This window comes from Miscanthus floridulus, chromosome 2, assembly GCF_019320115.1.
Source record: "Miscanthus floridulus cultivar M001 chromosome 2, ASM1932011v1, whole genome shotgun sequence".
Classification (NCBI taxonomy): domain Eukaryota; kingdom Viridiplantae; phylum Streptophyta; class Magnoliopsida; order Poales; family Poaceae; genus Miscanthus; species Miscanthus floridulus.
In genome coordinates, this window is record NC_089581.1 from 20,389,660 (window position 1) to 20,417,078 (window position 27,419).

Consider the following 27,419-nt stretch of genomic DNA (forward strand, 5'->3'; position numbering starts at 1 on the left):
ATGTATCAGCTAGGCAGCCCGGCGATAGCATCGATTAGGTGCAAGCAAGAGGCAGCTCTGTACTCCAGCAAGCCAGTTTCTTGCCTATTGAGCCACTATACCAAGGTATTTTGATTGCACTCCTTTCTTTTGCCCCTTGCTTCCTTTGATCTTGGCCAATTGGAAGATTGTTGTTGCCTTCCTGTCTTCCTGATGTGTGATGCCTCTTCATTTCTAGAGCCTGTTGATCAGATCAAAGTCTCGCAGCATCTAAAAATTCCAAGAGAAGTGTGAATGTCATAGTACATTTCATACTTACCTTCAGTAAAGCGGACCTCATCATGTTTCCTTTGCCTTTCTTTTCCTACTTTCATATGTTGATTATTGACTTATTTATCTATTTTTATGTTTGTCAACTGGCTGCAATTTTAAAGTTTGCAAAAACTCCTCTGGATGTACAATTTCTGGTTAAATAACGGCGTGTCTATTATTGTTACCTACTGTTACTGTGCTATCCTTTTTTTGCATACATGTTTACTTTGATCTCCTGTAATAACCATGTCTTGCATAGGTCGTATATGTATTGCCTGATAGCATGTGGCCAACTTTCAGCACATATATGGAGAACAATGCCGAAGGACCTTTCATGGTATCACAATCTAACCTTTGCAAGAGCATACAAAGAAAAGATTAAGAGGTAATACAACTTTTTAGATATTGGATTCAATATATACTACTAAAAATGCATTAGAATACATTTAAAATCTGATCCCACCCCTTGTCCCTTTTTTTGTCCCTTACAGCTATAAGCACTTGAAGGAATTCAGCTAGCAAATGATGACCAGGTACGTTCCTTAAATTCTTTATAATCAGTGTTTTTTCTGTGATTATCTAATGATTCTCTTCCATTGGTTTTATTTTGGGTTTCCCTACTCTTCAATTATACTCTACATTTATATGTCTTCTTGTGCAGAGTACATGTTAGTGAAATTCAGAGTTGTTCCACCAGTAATCGGTACCTGATAAGCCTCATTGTTGCTGTCGGGGACCTAATACCGGGGTACCCCAGAAGGTGGAACCGATAACCACCAAACGTAAAAAACTTCTGGACACATGAGGGCGCCATGTCATCCTTTGTTCGAATGACAGGAGTTCGGTTCCGCCTCGCCCGACATCCTTGGGACGGGCTCGGTCTCGCCCGAGGACCGAGGGATAAACTCCGTCTCGCCCGACGCCTTGAGGGCGGGCTCGGTCTCGCCCGAGGGCTGAGGGATGAGTTCCGTCTCGCCCGATCCCAGAGGGGTGGGGTCATCCTCACCCGACGCCTTTGTGGGATAACCCTGCCTCGCCTCAAAGGCTCAAGGCTAAACTCCGTCTCGCCCGACGCCTTGAGGACGGGCTCGGTCTCGCCCGAGGGCTAAGGGATAGATTCCACCTCGCCCGATCCCGGAGGGATAGGGTTAATCTCGCCCAAGAGATAGGGACTGGCCTCCGTCTCATCCGACGGCCCAGAACAAGCCTCGCCCTGATCGATATCTATCCCTCATAATGATGGGTACAGGACGAGACAAGACGTTCGGGTCAACCATGGCTCCAACGACCATACCCTGCACCCTGACAGGAAAAGAACTGCCAGGGAACGACAGGACTGACGCTTTAGACCCTTCCGGGCGCCGCAGAGCCCAAAAGGTATTACAGGCGCGTGCACCTCACTCTGTAGAGTTGTAGGCGCCGCCTTCAGCTCTGGGACACGGAACCCAACGAAGATATACGACAACCGCTACACTCCAAGAACGGATTTGCTATCTCCATGAACGACGGATACTCCGTCACCGCGCTGTGGACCCGAGGAAGCAGAGGGGGCCCTCTTCCCGACCCCTCAGGTCCTCCAAGTCAGAGAGCCTTGGCCACGGCGCTGCACCGGACCCCGACCCCGAATCCTCCCAACAGGAATCATGGGAACCAGAAGGCGTGTGGAGCAAGGCTGGGAGGAGGCCCCTAAGTCAAAACCACTGTACTACAGCCCATACCCTGGGGGCAGCATGCTGTGACTGATCTGACATCCTACAGAGATATTGACGACATCTTAAGCACTTATCTTCCTTCGCACTCATGAGAAGGGAGGACCTGACCAGGTAGACATGAGCCACAAGGTAAGTAGAGTACGCATCCTGGAGCTCTCACCCTTGTAAAGCCAGCCCCTTCATCTATAAAAGGGGATGCGCTACCTCCATCGAGGGAAGACGGAAAAAAGAGGACCGAACAATAGAACACATTCACACACATTCAAGCAGCCACGAAGCTCTTGACCACCTTTCAATCCTTCGATCAGAGACTTGGGACCAGTCCCTCTCTCGGCAGTTTGTATCCCTTACTACAGATCGTTATGGTGCTAATAACACAAGCAGCAACAAACTGGACGTAGGGACGTTCAGCCCGAACCAGTATAAATCCTGTGTCCTTTAGCGCACCATCCGAGCCTAACGCGCATTACTATAAATTTACTTGCCGGTGCTTGTACGAAACACCGACAGTTGGCGCGCCAGGTAGGGGCCTTGCGCGTTCCAAATCAGGTCTCGGATGGCCACCCACGCAATCACCTGGGTCCCGGGCGCACACGTGCGTTTCGGCGACCTGGATTTCATTGTCACACTAGGAGGAGAGCTGGCGCTGACTCATTCAGCCGCTCCCTCTCCCCCTTCGATCAACCTCAGTCGTCTCAGGCTTAGGGGCCCACCGGGCAACTCCCGGGGAGTCCCGTCGCCCAAGGAGACCTCTCAAAACACCACCATGTGTTCGGAAGGGTCCGGATGGAGCGCCCCGACAGCGTTTCCGTTCGGTCTCCGCAACGTTGCGGCGACCGCTGGCCGTCTTCTGGCGCTGCGTGTGGTTCAACCACCCACGGACATCGAGTTCGTGGGAGCGATTGAGCGGGATATGGAGACCCTCTACGAGCTCCTTAACGAGGAGCCTGTATCCCTCTCCAGCTCAGATTCCAGTAGGGGGAGCCACCACCCTTCCCGGGAATGCTACGTGACACAGACCCCCGAGGGTCACGTCGAAAGCGTCTCCAAGGAAGAGGCCACCCCTACAAACAATCCTGACAGCAGATCCGGGGAAGAAGGGACAGCCCCATCTCGCCTAAGGATGGAGCAGCTAAGGGCTCGTCAGCAAGAGATCGATGAGGCCGGGCAAGGGCTCGCACGGGAATACGCGGACATCAATCGCGAGATTGAACGCCGCAAAGACGGGGGGCGCGCGCGCGCCACGGCCCGCACCGTACATCAAAGGATCCTCACTGACGATGGGGCCTTTCCTTACTTTGCTCGAGCCAGCCAGAACATCACCGCAGCAACCGCCTTGCTGCATGGCCTCCCGGAGGCCGCGACGTCCGAGGATCGACGCGCTCATCGGGAGATTCGCACGTTGCTCGAGCGTGCAGCAGCGCAGCAGGCGGAAAGTTCGTTGTCTCGACGACGCGAACCCGACACCAGCCAGCGCGCGCCCTCAGTGCGTCCCACCAAAGACGCGTCCGTACACCAAACACCGCCAGCCGGCGGGCAGCCCTCCGTCGTCCCTGTACATCAACGCCTCGGCCGTGGCCGCGACGTACGTAGCATCATCGACGCCCGGAGACGTGCCCACGGCGACAATGGAGAAGCAGCGCGCCGCGGCTATCATCCCCGACGGGGCGGGCGCTACGACAGCAACGAGGACCGAAGCCCGAGCCCCGTCCTGCCAGGCCCTCAGGCCTTTGGCCGGCACATCCTCAACGCTGCGTTCCCCCTAAGGTATCGACCGCCTACTAACATTCCTAAATATTCTGGCGAAACAAATCCCGGGCTTTGGCTCGAAGACTATCGGCTCGCATGTCAGGCCGGTGGTGCAAGTGATGATAATTTTATTATTCGCAATCTCCCGCTGTTCTTGGCCGACTCGGCACGAGCATGGCTGGAGCACCTACCGTCCAATGCTATTCAGAGTTGGGCGGATCTGACTGAGATCTTCGTGGGTAATTTCCAGGGCACGTACAAACGCCCTGGAAACCCATGGGACCTCAAGAACTGCCGTCAGAAGGCCGATGAAACCCTCCGCGGGTACATCCGGCGCTTCTCTCGACAGTGCAACGAGCTCCCGAACGTCGCCAACGCCGACGTAATAGGAGCCTTTCTGTCCGGGACGACCTGCGAATCCCTGGTCCACAAGCTAGGACGCCGGGGACCGCGTACTACCAAGGAACTCCTGGACATCGCCACCAGTCACGCCTCTGGAGAGGAGGCGGTCGGAGCCATCTTTGATCGCTCCGACGGAAAGACAAGGAGGGACGAGGACGCCGGCGAAGGCGCCTCCAACCGTCCCGCCAAAGGGAAAAATAAGAAGCAACGGCGCGACAACTCACTCGCGGCCGCTGCCGATCGCAAAAGTGGCCGGAAGCCCGCGGAGGGCACTCCGAACCACTTCGAGAAAATGCTCGAGGGGCCATGCCCAAACCACGCCTTCCCGGCCAAGCACCTATACAAGGAATGCGGCCTTATGCGCAAATACTTGGCAGGGGGCCTTAACAAGGAGGAGCAGGGGAAGGAGCCCGTTCCCACCACTAACGACACGGAGGGGAAGGACGACGCCTTCCCAACTCCAACCGGGGCCCTCATGATCTTCAGGGGATCAACGGCCTACGACTCCAGGCGCCGCCAGAAGGTCGCACGTCGAGAGGTCTATACCGCTGGACCGGCTATGCCAGCTTATCTCCGGTGGTCGGAATCTGCCATAACTTTCGACCGGACCGACCATCCGGATGCCGTCACACACCCGGGAAGATATCCGCTTGTCGTCGACCCAATCGTCGGTCCAAAGCGGCTCACCAAGGTACTGATGGATGGGGGCAGCGGCCTCAACATCATGTACGCCAAGACGCTCGACGAGATGGGCGTCGACCGAACGCACCTCCGTCCCGTTCGAGCACCTTTCCATGGCGTCGTGCCTGGAAGGCAAGCCGTGCCACTGGGGCAAATTGACCTGCCCGTCACTTTTGGGGATCGATCCAATTACCGGACCGAGACCCTCACCTTCGATGTAGTGGGGTTCCCGGGGACTTTCCACGCCATTCTGGGACGACCATGTTACGCGAAGTTCATGGCCGTACCCAATTACACATACCTGAAGCTGAAGATGCCGGGCCCCCGTGGGGTCATCACCATCGGCACCTCCTTCCAGCGCGCTTACGAGTGCGAGGTCGAATGCTGCGGACACGCATCCGCGGTCATCGCGTCCGAAGAGCTCGCCACCCTGAGGGAGGAGGTCATTGAAGGGACACCCGACGCAAAGAAGTCGTCTGGATCGTTCGAATCAGCAGAGGGTTCCAGGGACGTCCTCCTGGATCCTAGTAGCTCCGAGGGTAAAAAAGTCCGAATCGGGACCGCGCTCTCCTCCGCATAGGAAAGCGCGCTCGTCGACTTCCTCCGCGCTAACAAGGACATCTTTGCATGGAAACCCTCGGATATGCCGGGCATCCCGAGGGAGGTCGCCGAGCATACCCTCCAAATCCTCCCGGGATCCAAGCCGGTGAAACAACGCCTGCGCCGCTTCGACGAGGAGAAACGCAGGGCCATCGGCGAGGAGATAGCCAAACTACTGGCCGCAGGATTCATTAAGGAAGTGTACCACCCAGAGTGGTTAGCAAACCCTGTTCTTGTCCGGAAAAAGAGCGGGAAATGGAGGATGTGTGTTGATTATACTGGCCTCAACAAATCGTGTCCAAAGGATCCATTTCCTTTGCCACGAATAGACCAAATAGTCGACTCCACCTCGGGGTGCGAAACCCTCTGTTTCCTTGACGCATACTCAGGTTATCATCAAATCGCGATGAAAGAGTCCGACCAGCTCGCGACATCTTTTATCACGCCCTTTGGATCATTTTGCTACGTTTCAATGCCGTTTGGTCTGAAGAACGCTGGGGCAACGTACCAGCGCTGTATGCTTAGTTGCTTCGGAGATCTCATCGGGCGAACCGTTGAGGCCTATGTCGACGACATTGTAGTCAAGTCCAAGCGGGCTGACCACCTTGTCGCCGATCTCGAACGTACCTTTGCGAAACTCCGAGCGAACGGCATCAAACTCAATCCCGAAAAATGTGTTTTCGGGGTCCCGAGGGGCATGCTGCTCGGCTTCATCGTCTCCGAGCGTGGCATCGAGGCCAACCCAGAGAAAATAACAGCCATCACGAGGATGGGCCCAATCCAAAACATAAAGGGGGTTCAGCGGATCACCGGGTGCCTTGCCGCCCTCAGCCGATTCATTTCACGCCTCGGCGAACGAGGACTCCCCCTTTATCGACTCCTGAAGAAAACGGACCGTTTCGAGTGGACAGCCGAGGCTCAGAAGGCACTTGACATGGTTAAACAATTTTTAACTAAACCACCGGTCCTAGTTCCTCCATACGATGGAGAATCTCTCCTACTATATATATCAGCCACCACCCAAGTGGTTAGCTCGGCCTTAATAGTAGAGCGGGAGGAAGAGGGGCACACCTTCAAGGTGCAGCACCCTGTATATTTCATCAGCGAGGTGTTATCCGACTCCAAAACCCGCTACTCTCAGATCCAGAAACTCCTCTACACCGTCCTCATCACCAAAAGGAAGCTACGCCACTACTTCGAGTCACACCCCGTGACAGTGGTGACGTCGTTCCCCCTCGGCGAGGTCGTTCGTAGCCATGACGCAACGGGAAGAACCGCAAAGTGGGCACTCGAGCTGATGGATCAGGGCATTTCTTATGTTCCCCGAACGGCGATCAAATCTCAGGCACTAGCTGACTTCATCGCGGAGTGGACCGAGGTCCAGATGCCACCAGCAGCCGTCGATCAAGAGTACTGGATAATGTACTTCGACGGATCGCTGATGAAGAAGGGCGCCGGAGCAGGACTAGTCTTTGTATCCCCCCTCGGGGTCCACATGAGGTACATGGTTCGACTTCATTTTCCCTCATCAAACAATACTGCAGAGTACGAAGCGCTCATCAACGGCCTATGAATCGCCATCGAGCTGGGCATTCGACGCCTCGACGTCAGGGGCGACTCTCAGCTGGTCGTCAACCAGGTCATGAAAGAGTCAGGTTGCCACGATACCAAGATGGAGGCATACTGTCGAGAGGTCCGACGTCTGGAGGACAGATTCGACGGCCTCGAACTCAATCATATCCCCAGGCGCCTCAACGAAGCGGCCGACACACTCGCAAAAGCAGCATCCAGCCGGGAGCCTGTTCCAACAGGCGTCTTCGCCAGTGACCAACACAAACCCTCGGTACGCTACGCGGGGTCGGAACAAGCCGACGGTAGCCCTTCTAGTCCGACCCCTAATGCCGATCCGCCAACTGTTCCACCCGACCCCGAGGTCATGGAGCTTGAAGAAGACCCAGCCATGGAGTCCGACCCTCCCAATGACTGGAGAACGCTTTACATCGAATATCTCCTCCACGACGTACTACCAACCAACAAGACGGAAGCCCGACGGCTCGCGCGACGCGCCAAATCCTTCGTTCTTGTAAAGGGCGAACTCTACAAACGAAGCCACATCGGAATTCTGCAACTTTGTATCCCTGGCGAACAGGGAAAACTCCTACTGAGCGACATCCACGGTGGAGCATGCGGTCACCATGCCGCACCAAGAACCTTGGTTGGAAAGGCATTCCGACAGGGTTTCTATTGGCCCACCGCAGTGGCCGATGCCGAGCAAATTGTGCGCACCTGCGAAGGGTGCCAATACTACGCTCGGCAAACACACCTCCCGGCCCAGGCTCTCCAGATGATCCCCATCACGTGGCCCTTCGCGGTCTGGGGGCTTGACCTGGTCGGGCCACTTAAAATAGCGCCCGGAGGCTTTACCCACCTGCTTGTCACCATAGACAAGTTCACAAAATGGATTGAAGCTCGGCCAATATCCACAATCAAATCCGAGCAAGCTGTGTTGTTCTTTCTCGACATCATCCATCGCTTTGGAGTACCGAACTCCATTATCACAGACAACGGCACGCAGTTCACCGGTAGGAAATTCATTCGTTTCTGTGATGAACAGCACATCCGAATCGATTGGGCAGCCGTCGCGCACCCCCGGGCGAACGGACAGGTCGAGCGCGCAAACGGCATGCTTCTTCAAGGCCTCAAACCCAGAATTTTCAACCGGTTGAACAAGTTCGGCGCGCGATGGCTCGCTGAGCTCCCAGCTGTGCTCTGGAGCCTAAGGACGACTCCTAGCCGGGCCACCGGCTACACACCCTTCTTCATGATCTACGGTTCCGAGGCCGTTCTCCCGACGGACCTCGACTATGGAGCACCAAGAATCAGAGCATATGACGAACAGGGAGCCGAGGCATCTCACCAAGACGCCATGGACCAGCTGGATGAGGCCCGCGACATCGCCCTCCTCCGTTCAGCCAAGTACCAGCAAGCGTTACGGCGGTACCACAGCCGACGGGTGCGGGGTCGAGCCTTCAACGTCGGAGACCTCGTCCTCCGCCTTGTGCAGAGCAACAAGGATCGCCACAAACTCTCCCCGCCCTGGGAAGGGCCCTACATCATCGCGGAAATACTTCGTCCAGGCGCCTACCGGTTGAAAACCATCAAAGGCGAGTCTCAGTTCAGCTCTACCACAAGTACTACTGCGGCCGCCGTGCCACGCTCTCCATCGGCGACATCTTCGCTGGATCCTCGAAGGCGCCACCATCTACGACGCCTCCACCGGAGCGTCCGGGGACTACGCCATCGTCGTCAGCCGCAACCCAGGCAGCAATGCCAACGCCGGAGCGTCCGGGGACTACGCCATCATCGTCAGCCGCAACCCCGGCAGCAATGCCACCGCCATGGCGTCTGGGGACTACGCCATCATCCCCAGCCATAACCCTGACAACGGCGTATGGGCAGGAAACGCCTCCCGCCAAGGGAGGAGCGCGGCAAACGACGGCGCAGTCTACGACGTACGACGCCCACCGACGCCTTTTTTCCTTCAGCAGCAGCGACTCCTCAGCAAGGGCCGCGCGCACCATCTCATCTACGTTGGATAACCTCCGGCTCGACATCACCCACCAGACTCACGAGCAAGTTTGTAAGTTCTCTATCTCTCTCCGGCATCACTTCTTCCTCACTCAGGAACCACCGCGACGCACGGACACGTTTGGCGGAAAGGAAGAAGGAGAGATAGCGGCTCGGAGGCAGAGGGGGAGGTGGGATGAGCACTCCTCTCCCCCTCCCTATTTAAAGAGGAAGCGCTGTAACTAAGGAAAGGCGAAAGGTCGGACGAAAAACCCTCTCCCTTCCCTTTTTTTTTTAATACGCAATCAATGCTGATTGATATCTGAGGGGACGCGCCAGAGGTGACGGGACGAACCCCGGTCTACGAGGCATCCCACTTTAGTCAAACTGAACACTGCTTGGGACCACGGACGACCCGGCGACGGGACCTTTTAGATCTCCTGGGTCGGCCGTTCGGCCCAGAAGACGCGACGAACGAACGACCAAAGAAAGATAAGCCTCTCAGCTTTCTCACTTCATGCGTTAAAATTTGTTCGCAAGATTCCGGCCCCGTCAAATAGCAGGGACGCGAGCATCACTCGGGGGCTGTCGAGGATGACTACCAATCTAGACATCCTCTCCACCCGACCCCTCCGTACGCTTGAAACTAAGGGCGCGACATACAGGCACAAAGCTTTGAGTAAAACTGGACGAACTAGCAAACCCTACGCCCCGATTGCTACGGCGTTTCTATTAACCAGAAAAATCATGCTCAAACGTCTCTCGCGTCTCTAGTTTCGACGTCTGCCTTCCCAAAGAGGGGATCGGAGGGGTCCGCCTACAGAATCTCCCCCAAAGGAGAAGCTGTCAGGTTGCCCAAGTTAATCGAACAGCTCGGATCATCACCGAGACACGAAAACAAAGAATAGCGATTCTTATGCAGGTTACTCCAACCTCGCCACAAACGTCAGGGCCCGAACCCATCTGATAGGAGCTTTTCCACCACTTATACCACCAAGGTAACGTCACCGCCTTTACTTTCAATTAAATCTTGCATTCAAAATATTTCATATGCAAAAAATTGCATCCCAACGATTCGTGTCGCACCACGAAACGGCTGTCGCCTCATTTCGATATAGGCAACCAAAGGCTGAGGTTCGAAGGTCGGCCCGCAAAGGGCTCGAGGCCGCCTCACGCCGAACAGAGCCAGGGAGAGATAACCGAGACGAGCCCCAGCGGCCCTGCCCGATCCCGCTCGGAAGCGAACCGGGACGTCCCGACCTTCTCTCGTTCGATTCTAACCTCAAGCCAAACCCACAGAATCTCCATCGAGGAGAGGCCATCGGGCCCCCTGAGCTTATCGAACGACTCAGGCATCTGCCGGGAGGCGGGTTAAGAAGTTGTGGAGTGCCCCCAGAGGGCTCTGCCAACCCCATCAGCAAATGATGGGCCCGGATTCCACACGAACGTACCCGTTAGCGAGCTCGTTGAGCGCGGTACTCAAGCCGTCGAGGCAAGTGTCGTTCACTCAGCCCCTCCGATTGCGAAAACCGAGGACGGGGTAACACGCAAATAACGGCCGACCCCTATCAGACCCTAATAAGGCTCGGGGGCTCGGGCCAAACAATGCAGGGACAAAGGCCCCACCTTGCCGAGCCCATAGAGTCCCCAGTTGGGATTTCTGTTGGAAGACAGGGCGGGGATTATCGCGATGACATCCATTGCCACCAAAACCACGATTCCGGTCTCCAGTAACACCCGACCCCAGGCAGGTGCGGGGGTCGGACCTTACTCGGGGGCTGTTAAGGTACGGCTACCTCCTCAATCCCCTCACATTATAATCAGTGGCATAATTCAGGGGAACATGTTGGTAAGACCGTAAAAAATCAAATCGCAAAAAATCAAACGAAACGAAATTAAGACGCAAAAACACGAAAGGCGTCCAGACTCGAAAAAATACCGACACTTGTCCACATATTACATATAAGCTGTTCTCAAAATTGTTCGATTAATTACTCCCGCGAAGGGAGAACCATTTTTTTCAGACTGTCTGCCAGGTTCTTCGCAAGGGGAGCGACCATCTGCTCCATTTCCTCCAGCTCTTCATCCTCGTAGGTGGACGGAAAGCCTTCGCTCATCACTTTCAGGTTTATTTCCTTCTCATAGTGGGCGTGGGCGACGGTGAAGGCCTGGGTAATCCCGGCGTGAAAGGCACTCTCCTCAAGCTGGCCCACCCGAGCCGTGATACCTCCGACACGAGCCGCGAGAGGGCTGGTCTCCACCGGCTCCGTCACATTCAGGGCGTTAAGGACCACCCCGACCGCAGCTTGTAGAAGGTCGTGTTCATCACTCTCAGCCTAAAGGGCTCTGCGCGTATAGACAGCCTCTTTCTCCAGCTTGGTGGCGGCGTTCTCAGCACTCAACTTTCCTTTCACCGCGTCATCAAGCTCCGCCCGGAGAGAGCGGACCACCTCGACGTCCTCGTCCGCCTTCTGCTGGAGGGTTGTGGCCCTACTCTCGACCTTCCGCCGGAGGTCCCGCTCCATCTCCAGCTCCTTCAGGACTTCGCCGACCTTCTCATTGGCCGCGGCATTCCTCTGCAGCAGCTCGTCTCGCTCTTTTTTGAGTCTGGCAATCTCCTCTCCATCCAGCTTAGACCTCGCCGACAGGTCCTCGAACATCCCGTGCGCCTCCTCCGCATCCTGACGCGCCTGGGCCTCCCGCTCCTGGACAGTAGCAAGCTGGGCGGCCAAGTCTGCTCGCAGCCGGGCCTCCTCGGAAAGGCGATCCCTCTCCGCCTTCTGTTCACGGAGGAATTGGGATTTATCCCGGCTACGAGCAACAAGAATCTGAGGAGGAAGAAGACTGATATCAGGAATACGAGAACACAAAAACACATGAAGAAAGAAGAAAGTCCAGAAAATACCTGAGTGGTAGGGATAACGATCTCACGGAGGGCTCCTCTGGCCTGGTCCAGGGCGTTCAGCATGGTCGAGATCCCGATGTCAAGACCCTCTCGCTCCATGCTCTCGGAATGATCATCGAGCGAGAAAAGAGCCGACGTCGGGTCCTGAGCATCCATCCACTGGAGCGGCGGCTCCCCTCGCGCAGGGGAGCGGCTTCCTCCCGACAAAGGGGCTGGTGGCGGCTCCCTCCTGACCCTGTGCGGCACCACCGCCGCACTCGAGGACCCTCCGGCTGGACCCTCCTCCGTCTGGGCCGCTTCGAGCACCACGGGTGGATCCACATGGGCGCCTGGCGACGCGGATTGCACCACGCCCTCGGGTGCCACCACGACCGCGTCCGGCTGATCCTGGCTTGGCGCAGTCACGACCACCGTCACCAGCGGTATGCGGTCCTCGGCCGGCTGTTCCACACCCGCCACAGAAGAGACCGCTCTTTTAGTAACCTCCGCGGGTGTGGGAGCCACCATGGACGCCGTCGGTTCGGCCAACGCGGCCCCGACATCGGCACCACTCCTGCCCGAAACAGGGGTGGCTCCAGGCGACGCCGTCTGTCCCACTTGAAGGGCGAGACTCTTCTTGGGCGCCAGCCCCAGGGGGTGACCCGTCCGCAAGAACCTGCGCAAAGGTAATAACCATTAAATCAAAATAAAAATGGAAAAAGGATGAAAACAGAGGAATCAACAGCTTACGTTGACGTCCTCGGCCGACGGAAGCGTTTTGGGGATGGATCCCCAGACCCCTGCCCTGACTCATCTGGGCGGGACCGTTTCATGCCTGCCCCCTGCTCCGGGGCAGGGGGGTTCATCTCGTCGGGCGTGGCCCCGGAGTCGCTCCTCTCCACCGTCTCGTCAGGCGCGGCACCGGAGCCGTCCCCCTCTATTGTCTCACGGGGTGCAGCACCGGAGCTGCTCCCCACCATCGTCGCCTCGGGGATGGCGGCAATGGGTTCGCCCTCCCCCATCCACCGGTCCTCGGCCGGCACGCCATACGAAGCAGCGGACTCGTCGGCCTCCACTGACCTCATCGATCCACTTCCCTCCGCGTGGAAAGGGAAGGGCCCCTGCACGGGTGGGTGGCCACTTGTCAGCGTCTCCTCATCTTCCAGGACGCCCCAATCCACGTCGACGGCTACCTCGTCGTCGCCGTCATCATCATCATCGTCATCGTCATCCTCACTGCTCACGTCCTCTCCCCGATCCCGTGCCTCCTGCTTCAGTCGTTTCGCCTTCTTCATCTCCTCCTTTGCCTTCTTGTCCCGCTCGGCCGCGAGCCGATTCGCCGCCGCCACAGCCCTGTCCTTCGGCAGTGGAGCCGGGCTATCCTTGAAGACTAGCACCCTCGGCTAGCCCCAACATCACAAAAGCCAATATTTAAAAAGGGAGATTCAGGAGAAAGAAAAGAGTGCAGGGGAAGAGGGCTTACGAATTCGAAGAACCCAGGCTCCGGCCGCATTGGAGGATGCCCGGGCACCGGATACACGATGTCGAGGACCCTGCCGGCAGAATCCTTCGTCGGCTCCGTCGCCTCCTTGACACGCTGCGCCACTTCCGAATAAGGGAGCGCCTCGTCAACGAGCACCGTCCCCTCGAACGATATCCCTGGCATCATCCGATGCAGGGGAAGCACGCGCGCCATCAGTGGCGCCACCCTCCTCGCATGGTAAGCACCGATAATCCCCGACCCCTTTACACCCCGACCCTTCAGGGCATGAAGGGCGGAGAGAAGGTCGGAGATGTGCTTCTTGTCTTTAGTCTGGACGCCCCAGCCCCATGACGCCGGAGCATCCACAATAAGACGTCCGGTGTATTTCGGTAGGGGGGCACTCGCATCATCCCTAACATAAAACCATTGCGAATGCCATCCCTTGTTGGATGTGGCCAGACGCATGTACGGGTAGCCCTTCGATCGGGTATGGCGCAGGTGAATGCTGGCACACCCCATCGGTGCGTCTACTTCTTTCCCCCCAATCTTCCTCCTCGACAGACTAACGCTAAAGAAATGCCGCCACAGATCAAAATGGGGATCGATCCCCAGAAAACCCTCACACAGGGCAACAAACGCTGCCATATGCTGTATCCCATTGGGAGTTAGATGCTGCAGCTCTACCTCATAGTAATCTAATAGCCCCCGAAGGAATCTATGCGCGGGTACCCCGAATCCCCGCTCATGGAAGAGGGCAAAAGAGACGACATACCCTTCAGGCGGCACCGGCTCACCCTCGTCGCCAGGAAGCAACCACTCCTGGACGGCGGATTGGGGGCGGAGAAGGCCACGGCGAACGAGGCCCTCCAGACGCCGGGAAGAGATGCTTGATCTGCCCCACAACTCCATTGAGGCAGCAGGGGGGAAGGGCAGGCGCGAGCTTAACGGCGGCTGGAACACGAACGCAAGCCAGTCGACGGTGGCGATGCGGGCGTGAGGAGCTGGGAAGATTGGCGGCGGATGTCTCAGAACGCAAAGGAAGGGGAGCGAAATACGGAACCCTGGGGGCGAACCCCGCAGTTTTATAGGGGGCGACGGACACGAGAAGGGCAACCGTCCGCCTCGATCTCCGGGCCTGCCACGCGCGCCACCGCGTCACGTCGCGGGACACGCGCCCGCAATCCCTATCCTCTCACCCCGAAAATCTCAGCGGACGGTTCGCCTTCCCCAAACGAATCCGGGCTCGCTGCCCACCGGGGAAGCACAAGCCACAAAGGCCCGTTTTCTTTTCTCTTTGGCCCACCTAGGGCCCAGCAAACAGGACGCCACAACCCACTCGAAAAAAACACCCAGTTGATGAAAAACTAAATCCTTTAGCCTTACCCGCGAAGGGACCGATACAATCCCCCGGGCGACTCTACTCGAGTCACCCGGGGGCTCGGGGGCTACACCCATCGGGTGCGCTCGCGCGCACCCTCCGGCAATTTAGCTTCGGCGAAATCAAAAAAAAAAAAAAATTAAAAAAAAAAAAACACCCTCCAGGCGGTTCTGCCCGAATCACCTAGAGTCTCGGGGGCTACTGTCGGGGACCTAATACCGGGGTACCCCAGAAGGTGGAACCGATAACCACCAAACGTAAAAAACTTCTGGACACATGAGGGCGCCATGTCATCCTTTGTTCGAATGACAGGAGTTCGGTTCCGCCTCGCCCGACATCCTTGGGACGGGCTCGGTCTCGCCCGAGGACCGAGGGATAAACTCCGTCTCGCCCGACGCCTTGAGGGCGGGCTCGGTCTCGCCCGAGGGCTGAGGGATGAGTTCCGTCTCGCCCGATCCCAGAGGGGTGGGGTCATCCTCACCCGACGCCTTTGTGGGATAACCCTGCCTCGCCTCAAAGGCTCAAGGCTAAACTCCGTCTCGCCCGACGCCTTGAGGACGGGCTCGGTCTCGCCCGAGGGCTAAGGGATAGATTCCACCTCGCCCGATCCCGGAGGGATAGGGTTAATCTCGCCCAAGAGATAGGGACTGGCCTCCGTCTCATCCGACGGCCCAGAACAAGCCTCGCCCTGATCGATATCTATCCCTCATAATGATGGGTACAGGACGAGACAAGACGTTCGGGTCAACCATGGCTCCAACGACCATACCCTGCACCCTGACAGGAAAAGAACTGCCAGGGAACGACAGGACTGACGCTTTAGACCCTTCTGGGCGCCGCAGAGCCCAAAAGGTATTACAGGCGCGTGCACCTCACTCTGTAGAGTTGTAGGCGCCGCCTTCAGCTCTGGGACACGGAACCCAACGAAGATATACGACAACCGCTACACTCCAAGAACGGATTTGCTATCTCCATGAACGACGGATACTCCGTCACCGCGCTGTGGACCCGAGGAAGCAGAGGGGGCCCTCTTCCCGACCCCTCAGGTCCTCCAAGTCAGAGAGCCTTGGCCACGGCGCTGCACCGGACCCCGACCCCGAATCCTCCCAACAGGAATCATGGGAACCAGAAGGCGTGTGGAGCAAGGCTGGGAGGAGGCCCCTAAGTCAAAACCACTGTACTACAGCCCATACCCTGGGGGCAGCATGCTGTGACTGATCTGACATCCTACAGAGATATTGACGACATCTTAAGCACTTATCTTCCTTCGCACTCATGAGAAGGGAGGACCTGACCAGGTAGACATGAGCCACAAGGTAAGTAGAGTACGCATCCTGGAGCTCTCACCCTTGTAAAGCCAGCCCCTTCATCTATAAAAGGGGATGCGCTACCTCCATCGAGGGAAGACGGAAAAAAGAGGACCGAACAATAGAACACATTCACACACATTCAAGCAGCCACGAAGCTCTTGACCACCTTTCAATCATTCGATCAGAGACTTGGGACCAGTCCCTCTCTCGGCAGTTTGTATCCCTTACTACAGATCGTTATGGTGCTAATAACACAAGCAGCAACAAACTGGACGTAGGGACGTTCAGCCCGAACCAGTATAAATCCTGTGTCCTTTAGCGCACCATCCGAGCCTAACGCGCATTACTATAAATTTACTTGCCGGTGCTTGTACGAAACACCGACAGTTGCCACCTGTTTTCATTTTCTATTCCATTTTAGATCTTCATAGATTGGATTTGTACCTAGGCATGAAAGAAAAAAAAACGAATGCTCATGTTTTGACCTACATGGTTTTTAATGTGGTGCCATTTTTAGCTCTATCCAGACTGAAGGACTATGTTTTTCTGTTACCCTCTACTTCATGATTTTATTGCTTGGTTCTTAAAGAGGATTGTAGGTTTTATGCACATATTAATTTTTCCTTCAATGTCAGACCTTATCGCCTTGAAACCTATGGTCCCATCATCCTGCCATCTAGAGTCCGATTTTTATTCTGGTCTTAGCTTCTAATCCTACCACCTGGGTTGCACGTGATTTGTTCAGTTACATTCAGAGTTATAGTAGGTCTAATTATTTTTGCCCTTGGGAATGTACCAGACGATGATGAAACCCCCACCCGTCACAACCCACCTGAGTAAATAATCTATGATCAAAGTATACATATATAGTGTTCTATGCCATAACAGACAAAATGTTTCCTAACATACTTCCTTTTAATATTATGTCTGCCAAAAAATTAGGTCGCCAAAAAATACCAGGAAATCCTTTGTGCAGAAAAAGCTATTTCACAGTGAAACTGACGATGAAAAGGTGAGCAAACTTCGTGCCGATAGAATGTTTTTTTCTTTCTTTCTATGCAGATTCGTACTGCCTCACACTATACAATCTAACTCACACCCCACTTTTGCATTCCAGGTTCCAAACATCTCAGGCGAAGTTCCTTTTGTCTCCGGACTATGCAATATGCAATATAGCTTGCCTGGACGATGTACTCTGTCTGCATAAAGACTTTAAAAACTTATATGCTGTATGATGAAGAGCCCACAGTTCTTAAATGTATTGCTGCCTTTTGCATATGCGCCATGACGAGAATTTATTACTAAACTTATATAATCCTTATTATTTAGCCTAATCTTAATTCTTATAATGCTCTTGCAATGCATTTATTCATCATGTGTACGCGTGCAAGGGCACGTACAATGTACTAGTAGATAAATAGCTCGGAGGACTACCGAACTAGGCTAGACAACCCAACAAATTCACTGCCAAAGTGCTAATGTACTTTACTCTTCCAAAAAACTATTCTAAGGGTGAGTACGATTCAGGGTGAGTACGATTCTGCACGCACCATACAATTAATCGTCCAAAAAACTATTCTAAGGGTTGAATTGGCCCTGTTCGGTTGTTCAGCTCTTTTTTTTAATCGGAATAGGATTTTTCTTTCACAACAATTTAACCAGAATAATATTTTTTAGCCCGTTTCAACTAAAATTTAGTAAGCCGAACGGAGCCAATTCAATCAGGTCCCTGAGCAGCAGCAGCACCATGCCACGCCACCGGCGGAATCTACTGGACAAGGAGACGCGACGAGGCTGGGTTGTGCAGGAGGGGCTTTACTTACGAGTTACGCGATCAGGAGCGGTGCCGCAGTCCGGCCGCCGGCCGGCCGGCCAGGTGGGGAAGAAGTGTCGGCTCTCCGTGACTCCATAGCGGCGGAGAGGTCTGCGTGACTTGGGTTGGGTTTCTGGGCGGCGGCGGTCTCCTGTCAGGTGGACTGGGCCGTGCATGTACGCTCACCGTGACTGATATGGGCCGTTTGGCTCCGGACTGTCTTGAGCCCAGGGAAATCTGGGCCTTTAATCGTCGGCACCTCTCGGATGGTCCTCACGCAATTTCCGCTTCCGCCGTCAGTATCGCATTGGGGTGGAACATTTTTTTTTTTTGAACACACGGGGAGTCTCCGGATACTAAAGGTGAGGCGCCGCGCGGGAGCCAGCGCTCGAACCGCGGCCGGGCAGCCTGAGCCCCTGCTCAGCTGACCAACCGAGCGCCCGCTCGGTTCTCGAGTGGAACAACTTCCATTGGCGCCGGTTAGCAATGGAGTTGCTGGCTACACTCTCGCGCACCGCAAGCGCGGGCGGGCGAGGAGGTTGAAACGGATACTCGGCAGGATGCGCAGGCGGAAGCGGGGCCACCTCCCCGTCGGCCGCTCGCGTTCTACAGCTCCGTGTTCGCGCAGGTACGCCAGCCGCTCGACGAAATGCCTGCGCCGACTGATGCCGCAAGGGAATCGGTTCAAAATTTTTTTGGGTTTCCTTCTTTTTTCCCCCATGTGTGGGCTGGTGACATTGTTCATTTTCTATTTGGACGTTTGCGCGTGCAGATCGAAGAGATCGGGTGGGAGCAGGTGGTGAGCACCACAGGGGACGATGGAGTGTCATGTCTCACCTTCCGCGTCGTGTAAGGATTCCTCTCATGTGCTGCCAATCGGCACTAACCTCGTTCTATATATTTATAGTGTACGATTGCTTGGAGAAAAAACTACTGCCGTTGAGGCGGTTGAGCAAGGCTAGCGCATGTATTACATACTGAAATTTGTCAGTTTGATAGTTGTTCGAAAAGGTTGTTTCAGAAACCTGCCTGAACATTGTAATGCATATGAACAACAATCGCAAGTGTAGCAGCGTTTCTTTGGGCATCTCTTTAATTCTATTCTATTGTCTGAAATTATGGCTTATCCGCTTATGTATCTGCCAGGGATGAACCAGGACGGATTCATTTACTGGAGATCACACTGCCCATGGGCTATCCTGAAAGTCCTTCAATCTCTGCAGTTAGTCTCTATCCTGATATTTCCATAAACTAGGCTTGTTTTATTATAATTTGCCATCGCATGAAATTTCAGAACCATAGTCATATGCCGTATAATTGAACTTGTCTCATTAACAGGACATACCTTACCCCCAAAAAATACAGTGGTAAAAAAGCTCAAGACTGAAAGATGTTCTTTGCCAATTCCAAGCGGTAGGTGAACTTTTTTTAGTGCTTGAATCATATGGTTGTCCTATTCATGGATTGTTATGTTGTGTCATGCTATATTATTGGGTTCACACAATCAGCACCTGAAGATATTACAAGAGTTCTGGTCTACGATGGATGAGATTGATAAGGTCCTTTGGATTGTTGATCCAACAAAGCCATCCTATGCTATGTGTCATCATCATATATCTTTAGGTAATCCCCTTACTCATCTGGAAGTAATAGTTGTGCTCCTTCTGTGTATGTTTACTTAAATTGCTATTTGTGCCTGAAATCACTAGGTGACGATTGCTACATTTTGTTGCATGTTGATGCACGCAAGCCCAACTCCTTACCACAGTAAGGTCAGATTTCAGGACTCTATTTGAAGCCAACCATGGCTGATCCCATGCATCACCATTTCTTCCAGGTGTCGCTTCTTGGGCACAGACAGCAAACTTGATCAGCTGATATTAAATTGGAGAAAGATTGTAAAAAATGGTATACTACATATTTCCTGCATTGCATTGTACACGTTTTCTTATATACTGATGTAGATGTACTAATGTATTTTTGCATTAATTAAAATATATATTTACTGAACTTGCCTATGTAACATGTGCTAAACATAAACTCTGTTGACCTGTATCTTCTTTCCCGTAAATCTACAGCTACTTGTCCATACCAGTAGTAGATCAGATAACTGAAATTTCTCTAGAGTTACATTAACGGCCATGTGAAAATTTGTGTTTAAAACATATGACCTTTTCTCTATACTAGGGATGCAAAGAAAAAATTCCCTGAGAATTTGGCAGCCTTCTTGGACTATGCACTGCCTGCACCCCCTTCGGCCGGTGGTAACGTCAAAGATGACGAGCAAGCTGATTGTGGGATATGCTATGCCAAGCATCTGCCAGTTGGTGAGCGAATTTACCATGTGTCTGTACTATCCAACCCCTTTTGCTCACATCATGGTCCCTGAATCTTGATCACAGTTCTCTTCTCTGATGCTCCAGATGACGAACTCGGTGCTCACAGCGGGTGCGCGACGGACTACACGTGCGAGAACCCCAGCTGCAGCAGAGCCTTCCACTCCGTGTGCCTGACAGACTGGCTGCGCTCCATCACCTCGACCAGGCAGTACGTCTGAACCAACCGAAGTTACCAAAATCCTCATAGTGATGCTGTTGCTGTGTTGATCCTCTGATTATTTTGTCACGAGCCTGGTGTCTGTCTTCCTCGTGTTGGCAGGTCGTTCGATATCCTGTTCGGGAACTGCCCCTACTGCAGCTATCCCGTCTCCGTCAAGATCGTCGACCACTAACACCTAACCTTGGTCAGCGTTTACGAAGTCAGGCAGAAGGCGATCATAACCCCATTTTAAGATCACCTTCACTTGCGTTTCACGTCACGGAGGGGGGGAAGGGAAGAGGAGACTAGTTTTGGTTCCTGCTTACGTGTACAGTAGCCAAGTGTCACCTTGTTTTCTATTACTCTGTCAGTTTCCTTTGAGAAAGCTCGAGATCGCTCTAGGTGGATGCGTTCGTCGGGTTTAGCGGAGCTGCAACTGCAGTAGGTCGAAAATTGCCGCCGGCTTCTAGAGAACAAACAGTCTCTTCTCTAGAAGAGAGAGAGAGAGGGTAGCTTCCCATAGCCTAATCGGTCAGACTTTTTGAACGTCGCCCTCTGTTCTGGAACATGCCCTTCTGGATTTGGATTTGGAACGGCGATTATTCTGACTAACGCTGGTGCCTGTAATCCTTAGGGACGGTCGCGATCAAGGTAGCTTACCAATAGTCCATTACCAACCAACCCGGTGGACAGATGCTCCTTGATTCTGACGGTGGTGAAACCGGCCAATGATTACCGAGGACTGAAATGGGTGGCCAAGAACGACACGAATGCCTGGTGAATCACACTGTGTAGTGTGTGGCACTGGCAACCAACCTGTTTTTTCGACCCGAGGAATCTCCCCATTTCCATTGATTTCGCAACGGAAGGCAACCAACCTGTTGACGCCGGACAACTAGTTGGTGATGCCCAGAACCACCTTAGGACATTTTTTAGTGTCAACACAACCCCGGGTGGTGTTAACGTTGCGTGGCGCATGGTCTGCCTTGGAATTGGAATTAATACTGTCGGGTGGATGCATTTGGATCGTGTGATTATGTCTGTGGGCTCACACAGTTATGGAAGTGCCGTGCGTGAAAATGCAGCAGGCATGGAAAGCCAGCAAGCGGATGACTCACATGGATCCAGGCCGCCTAGCATACATAACAAAAGACGTTCACCACATGCCTAGCAAAAGAACACAAACCATATGGTCGAGTATGCGGATGCGATGACTCGACGATGACGACGCGTCACTAACTGCGGACGAAAAGGAAAGCACCAAGCAGAAAGGGAAAGCGTCGGAGCGGCCGAGTGACCTCTGGAGAACACAGCGCAAAAACCCGCATGGGCAGCTACCGCAGGCAAACGAACGAACAATCTCCGTCCGGGCCTCCCGCCTCCGGGACCGGGAGCCTTGGGCCGCGACGGCAGGGCAACCAAGCTGCAGTGGAAGTGCTGCGGAGAGCAGAAGCATCGGTTCAATTCTCCGCGCCACGCCTCGGCAGCCAAGCTCGCTCTCGCCGGTCGCGACTCGCAGCTGTCCTCATATGCACCTTGAGAAGCCGAACTCCAAAGTTCAGACTAGCAGTAGATAAGTACAGTAGTTGTGTTGAATTGTGACTATATAACGGTTGTCAGTTGAGATTGTGGCTCAACCTTGTTTATGATGATTGGATAATTCTTACCAATTTGAGAGTATAATTATTGTGAATTTGATACTTCAGTGCTGTTGTGATGATTGTTTCGATTTGAGAACTCTGAATGGTTGAATATGTACCAATGGTACTGGAACGCTCATTTGCAACATAGCAAAAGAAAGCTAAATTATATGTACAGAACTAGAGTTTTGGCTTCCAAGATACTTGCAAACTGGCAACAAAAAAAACTTATTTTGTCCACCTGGGAGCATAGCATCTAGCACTAGATAACTGATTTGTGGCCAAAGAAACATGAACATCTATATCCACCTAGGAGCATCCGCTATGTTGCATACAGCTGATACTTCAAAATACTAATAGCTCTTCATAACAAGATCCCCAGAATCTAGACAGAAGGTCATTGGTCATTGGTCCCTGTAAGTTAAATGAAGAAGTAAGTTCTTTTAAAAACGAAATATTATCTCAACATCTGTAAAATAGCTATATGAGCGTATTACCGACAACATTTGAGTGAAGCTAACTTGTGCTTGTGCTTGTGTACCACCTGAACTTGAAGCTTCAGAAAAAAATGGACAGAATGCACCTTGTGCTTGTGCACCCCTTGAATTAAAGGGTTCAGGAAACAATGGAGATAATCCCTCTTGTGCTTGTGCTCCACCACTAACTGCCTCTTGTCCATGTACAACATCATTATTACCCGCTTCACCAAAATGAGATGTAGCTTTGTTTTCTCTCTTTTTTCTAGCCTTGTGCTTCTTATCGAGCCAGGTTCTTTTTTGTTTTGAACTTTTTGTTTGGACATCCTTTTTCTTTAGTCTAGCATTAATCAACAAGTCATTCGGTGGACTAGCATTTGTGGAACTGTACATGAATCCTGAAAAGTGCTTGTACATGATGTAATCTTGCCATCACATGGCCTTTTATTGGTATACCTTTTCCTAACCTCAAAGCCCTTCTGCCCACTATAGCTAAGCCAAAATGCCCAAGCTTCGTCAGAATTTGTAAATTCCATGCCAAGGTGAGGCACTAGACCGGGGATCAAGCCCTCTCTGTATAGACAAAGGATGTATAGACAAAGGAGAAGAAGCAAATAGTTTTAGTTGACTGGAAATTTTCTAACGAAGAAGCAAGAAGTTTTATTACACACCTATGTTCTCCCATGACAGGAGTGTTAGATTTGCTTTGATTTGCATCCATCCCAATAGGATCTCAACTAAATGATTCATCCATGAGAAAAGGAGACCTTCAAGTTCATAGAAACATAATGATGCAATTATGATGAATTCCGTAAGCCATTCATGGCAAATACATTAAAGGGCAGACTATTGACGTGAGACTTACGTGAGTAGAGAAGATCGTTCTTGCGGCAAGCTGTTCCTCTGCGATCGACTCCTTCCCTCATGCTCTTTTCAGTCAACCTCGCCCCGTTTTTGCCAGCCTCGCGCTCTTTTCCGCCGGTCTCGCGCCCTTTTCCGTCGGTCTAGCACCCTTTTTTACTCAGCGGCGAGCTCAGCGAACTGGGCTTCGGTCGAGTATATGGGCCGAGGCAAGAATTGGACGGCTTCGGTGCTTATTTCTGCTGCGCCGTCGGATGCCCAACGAACGTCATCGGGCGTAGGTACGTCCCTCTGCTGTAGTTCGCAGTACGTTAGAGGATCTGGTTCCCTCTTGTGCGCATCATTGGTTCTGTTTTACACTCCCATTCTGAAACTCTGCTTTGGCTTTACTTAAAGTTTCAGTTGTAGCAGTAGTGAACATCTGCATCCGCAGGTAGTCTACCAAATTTTGCTGCCTTGCAATTTGGGAAAAGGCATGGCACGGTGATCCTGGGACTAACTGGTGGCAGACTGGCAGTAGCCTTGAATCCATTAGGATACGAGGCATTACTGTTCAGTAACATGAACACAGCAGCTATAGCCTGAACTGCTCATTCAAGGATTATGATCCATGTACAATATTGTTTTTCTTTTTCTTTTTTGAAATGAGAATGAGTTTCTTTTACTTGAGTAAAAAAAACACTGTTATATGTCATCCTTGAGTGACAATCTGACGCCTATGCTGTAAGCCTATAATGTTGGCATATGTCCCTCGGGGCACCCCCAAACAGCCTGCCAGAGTGCTAGTGAGGTTCATTGCGTTCATATGCAATGCCTTCAAGCGGTAGGGTTACACATGCAATTTGCAATCGTGAATGAATCTTGTAGTCGACTAAAATATCCACTCCACCTTATGATAGTTCTAACTGAACAAGTCAACTTCAGTGATTTTTTACATATCATTGCTGGGTGACACCCATTTCCACGTTTTACAAACATGTGTCCCTTCATTTATGCAGTGCAGAAAATTGGCATTTTGCAGCAAAACACTTCATCAAGAAACACCCTGAAGATGTGGTTGTTCACTGTGAGTTAAACAGCAATAGGAAAAATTCTACTTTTAATCCCAAAAACTTATCTGACATCTGAACAAGCACCCTTCTATCCGTTTTTGTTCTGCTTAGCTTGGCTATATAATGGCAATTTTTATTGGGTGGCACAGGCAGTGGGTGCAACTCAGCTGCTCGAACCTTTGATGGAGTTGATGTGATGGGTAGAAGATTGGCAGAGGAGGTAAGTGCCAATGAACTAACGTTGAAACAGTATTATATTGCAAAGCTAATAAAAAATGGACATTCTATAATTTACATTAATGGCCATTTTCTGCCCTTCTTTCATTATTAACTCCTTTATCGAATATCACAGCAGCACCTATTGCTTCTTGCACATGTTTCCTTGAGTTAACTGTTGCTTTTCTGTATGAAGGTAACTTCTGTTGTTGACAGTAGACCAGAGCTTCGCAAGATTTCCTTCGTTGCACATTCATTGGGTGGACTAATTGCAAGATACGCTATTGCATTATTATATGAGAGTGAGACACAAAAAGATTCTCATGAAAAGTGTGAGAATCATGCTGTTGACTATTCTAGTAACCAGCATAGCTTTGGAGGGAAAATTGCTGGTTTGGAGCCTATTAACTTCATCACTTTTGCAACACCACACCTCGGTACAAGATCACACAAACAGGTTAAGTTAAAAAAATTCAACCACTGTTAATTTTGGAATTTGATGTTTAATTACTTTCTCAGGTATCCTACCTATTGCGGTGTGGATGTGTGGTAATCCCTGTTGAATTTGTAGGTTTTTGTATAACATTATTAGTCCAATTTTATACAGGGGAGTGGGAATTAATTATAAACTGAGTTTTATAAAGAAATGTAATCAGTTAGATGCATCATTTTCCTTACAATAACAAATTTGTGCCTGTAGGTGCTACAACATAAGATGTCCTCGTTTTCTTTTATCTGATTTGCATGATTGCTTGCTAGAATTCACATATGATTGCTCTACTGTACTAAATGCATGTACTTGTTTCCTCATATTCATACTAGTACCCAATGTTACTTCTTCATACGTGACACATAATACAAGTCTTTATTTGTACTTTTACAGTCCCAAATGCTAGAGATCAACCATGATCTTTTATATCAATATGCTAAAGACAATGTCATTTATACTCTGTGACTTCAAAAGAAAAATCTAAGAAGGCCCATGTATAACACTACCGGGTCTCATGGCTGCATCTGTTGTAGCCATGGTGAATCCACATATTTGACTGATTCGATTTCTGATCTGAACTAGCAGATACCACTTCTTCGTGGTTCCAACAAATTAGAAAAGATGGCATATCGTTTGTCTTGGATTGCTGGGAAAAGTGGAAAACATCTCTTCATGAAAGATATTGAAGATGAGAAACCACCACTTCTTCTACAGATGGTTACTGATTATGGTGGTCTCCATTTCATGTATGCAATAAAAAATAATTCTATTTGTTTCACAAAAGTGGAGTTAGTGCTGATGTTGCAACATACACTTTGCTTATGCTTTAGGTCAGCTCTCCGCTCTTTCAAGCGGCGTGTTGCTTACTCCAATGTTTGCAATGACTGTATCCTTGTTAATTTGTTGTAAATCCTTCCAGTTTGCACATCATATAAGCTTATTGGTTTAGTTATTGGGTAACTACCAACTACCAAAACCTTGGCCTTAACTAATAAACTAGTTATCGTTGGCTGGAGGACATCTTCAATTCGTCGTCAACACGACCTTCCTAAGGTAATATATTCACTATAAAATCATTCTAGTATTTAAGCTGGGTTCCTGAATCTGAAAATTCCTGTGCATCAGCCCCAAAGTTTTATAAACAACGATAGATATCCACACATTGTATATGTGGATGGGCCAAAGGTTGAGGATGTTGAATTTTCAGATGCGATGATTTATCAGGCAAAAACAACTACTGAAATGGAAGGTATGGTGCACAGTTCTCTTATTTTAGCCGGAATGAAGAAATTGCATGTTCATTCATAATATTTTTTTACGTTGAGCCGTTGATCCATAGCTATAAATTTGTTCTTCTTTTGTGTCTGCTAAATTAGTTATGTGTCTTTATAATTATTGAGATTCTTTTTCTCTTAACCGGATTACCTTGTAACTTCAGAGGTGATGCTCAAAGGTCTGAATAGACTTTCATGGGAAAGGGTAGATGTTAGCTTCAAGAAAAGCAGACAAAGGATTTTTGCTCATAGCACTATTCAGGTATGTGATTAACCCCCCTGGCAATCAGTTCATGAGTTAGAAATAGTGTTTTGTTAAGAAGAAAGATAAGTTAGTCGCTGTCTGAGCATTGATCCATTCTTTCCATTTCTTCCTTTTGTGCTGCAGGTCAAGACCTATTTCTTGAACTCTGATGGAGCTGACGTGATCTTCCACATGATCGACCATTTTATTTATTAAGATGGGTGTACTAGATGGTGCAGGTTAGTACAGATTCTTTTTGGATCTTTCTCGGCCAAAGAGGAACATGTGGGAAATATTCTTGTTCTTAAGAAAGGATTACAGTTATACTGGAAGCAGTAAAGAACCCAGTGTATGTAAAGGGGTGTCGGGTCTCTACCCTTCCTGCAAATTTTGGGCCGTTTAGGTTCTTTTCTCTTCCTTTTCAGGCTTCAGAATCTCAGTTGAACATGTACTCATGTACTGGACCAAAATCTGTTCTCCGAATGCAATGAAGTTTACCGCATATTTGCTTCTCCGAACAACGATCCCTTTGTCCTATGCCAACTTATAACACAAATCCCTTGTTACTGTTGCTACGACACTGTTGAAGTTTCTGCCGGTTTTCCTTCAGTTAACGCACGTCTGTGACTCTGAAAGGTCCTTTAGGTATCTTTTTCCTGGTAACTGATCAACTTTTTTTTTTTGGAGATGATCAACTTCAGTGCTCTGTGCAAACACTACTGAAGAACCTTACGAGGGATCGAGAGGACCATTATGCC

The 27,419-nt window shown here is 51.3% G+C and overlaps 1 long non-coding RNA gene and 1 pseudogene across 1 annotated transcript; both read left to right on the forward strand.

The window, feature by feature from the left end:
- The first annotated feature begins 421 nt into the window (after positions 1 to 421).
- On the forward strand, positions 422 to 1,001 carry LOC136538143 (uncharacterized). Its single transcript, XR_010779211.1, has 3 exons — positions 422 to 676; positions 783 to 824; positions 953 to 1,001. It is a non-coding gene; the product is annotated as an uncharacterized lncRNA (long non-coding RNA).
- An 11,716-nt stretch (positions 1,002 to 12,717) lies between these two features.
- LOC136536188 (uncharacterized) lies at positions 12,718 to 27,163 on the forward strand (annotated as a pseudogene).
- Positions 27,164 to 27,419: the final 256 nt, after the last annotated feature.